Consider the following 2,327-nt stretch of genomic DNA (forward strand, 5'->3'; position numbering starts at 1 on the left):
CCCCCCCCCCCCCCCCCCCCCCGTGTGCTGTTAATGAGCCATCAGATAAACAAAGGAGTTGGCCTGAGTCCTAAATGACCAAGACATTAATCTCCTAGCAACGAAGGGGGAGGAGGTGGGGTTTTGGGGGGTTGGAGCTCAGCTCTGGGTGGTTGGAGCTCAGCTCTGGAGCCGGAGAGGAGGTGGCAGCAGGGAGGAGAGACTGGCTGGTTTCTTCTTTGTCTTTTCCTGTTGGAGGAGAGTTTTGCTGCTGTTTCTCTGCGTAGCTGTTTGCTAGTTGCAGGCCTGGCTCACCGCGAAATCCTCACCAACTGAAAATCGTGAGTTTTCTTCCACTGGGAGAACTTTCTGTTTCCCTCCCCCTTCCCCCCTCCTCCATCACCACCAGGCGGCAATCAAGGATCCCACAGCGCCGCCCGGTGACGGGTGCTGGACATTACAAGTTCTACTCCTCCAGTGATCCAACAGCGCCACCTGGTGACTACTATAGAACATTACAGGTTCTGCACTTTTTGATAACTCAACAGCGCCATCTGGTGAATGGTATAAGACATTACAAATTTTGCATCTCCAGTGACCCGACGGCGCCCCCTGCTGACTGTGGCTGGAACTGCACCAAAGGGTGCTAAAAATTGAACTATTTGATTTTCTTTTTTTGCCGGTTTTATCGGTTTTGTTCTTGAAGGGGATTATTGGTGGGTATAGGGGTATTGCTTGGTTGTTTTACTTGGTTTTTTTTTTCGTGTTCCTGTTAATACACACATACCTTTTAATAAAGGGCTGTTATTTTTCCCTTTTCCATAATTTGTTTTCCTTCAATCGGAGCCTCTTAATTTTGGATTTATAATTACTAGAAAAGGAAGTTTGGGTCTTTTTCTCCTAATTCATCCTCAGCAAAAGACCTTTGTCTCATTTAAACTGGGACACTTGTATAATACAGGTTTTCCATAATATCAATTATGATGTGTTACATATTTTTTGTACTGTGATGAATGTGAGGTTGATAGAATAAAAGGACATAGCTAAACATCTGTTACACATTTGCATTTCAGGTGTGAGCATGAAAATAAAGCTTCATTTTTCATATTTCACCCTGTGTACTGGTGACACATTTCTGATTATATTATAGTCTTCTATATCCTAAAAGTGTAATTCCACTGTTTCTTTATATTCCAGGTCTAATTCTAATTTTATGCTGCTCTAAATTAAGTGTTGACCCATTAAAATGAAGGATCTATATCCTGATCCCACTGTGTGTAATCTGAAGGAAGTCTTGCAATTCAACAGAGCAACTTTAAAGCTTCAGAAGGTAACTGTAACTAGACCCAGCTTCAACTGCCTGTGTATGTAAAAAGCTGATATAAATGAGAGCCCAGTCAAGTCTGTGTTATCTGTTCTTTCTCTGGAAAATAGTTGATAAATTTATGTTTGTTTTTAAAAATCATCAGTAGTCTTCTAATAACAGTCAGTCATGTTGAGCAGTTAACTTAATGCTGAAAGAATAATCATTGCTTGAAGCACTTCCCAGCTGATACTTACAATGAATTCCTTCATTTTTTAAAAAATTCAGATTCCTCATACTTCTTGTTTTCATAGAGGAATTCTGATATGTACTAGAGTAGACAACAACAATAATATTTAGGGGCCCAGAGGACAATTCTTCTGTTTAGAGAGAAAGGTAAATTAAAGATATGTGGCCATTAATGAACAAAACCCATAAAATCATAGAACAGCTCCATTTTAAGGGATCTCAAGAGATCATTTGTTCATATTTACATGGGTAAGGAAGCCATGAGATTATCTAGGATACTCTCCAATTGCATCTTGAAAACCTACAGTGATTGAAGACTCTACTGGTTCCTGGTGAGGTTGTTCCAGTGAATGATTGTTCTCACTGTAAAAAATGTCTTTCTTATGTCAAGATAAAATGTCTCTGGGTGATAAAATGTCTACTTTTCCTACTTCTAGCAGGCAATGGATGTTGGAAGTGGATTTCATGATTATAGAGAGTATAATCATGGTGGTAAAACAACTTGTGCTGTAAAGGATTTTTGGATGTAATGTTGTCCCTGAGCTGCAGCTTGAGCTGTCATCATGCTCAAGAACTGGTGTCAGCTGCCATTGGACAGTTCGTGGACCCGCAGCAGCTCAACCAATCCCTGTTTTCCTTGTTGTTATCTATCCCCGTCATGCATATGTATATGTTCCCTATGTTTATGTATTTTCCCATACCCAATCCTGGTTGGAGGATTAGCATACTCCTCCCAAATTCCTGAACCTTCCTCCCCAATCCCTATAAAGTTCCTCCATTTTAATAAAGTTTGATT

This window comes from Empidonax traillii, unplaced genomic scaffold (genome assembly GCF_003031625.1).
Source record: "Empidonax traillii isolate 1590-97213 ecotype Southwest subspecies unplaced genomic scaffold, ASM303162v1 scaffold6:size4315531, whole genome shotgun sequence".
Lineage (NCBI taxonomy): Eukaryota > Metazoa > Chordata > Aves > Passeriformes > Tyrannidae > Empidonax > Empidonax traillii.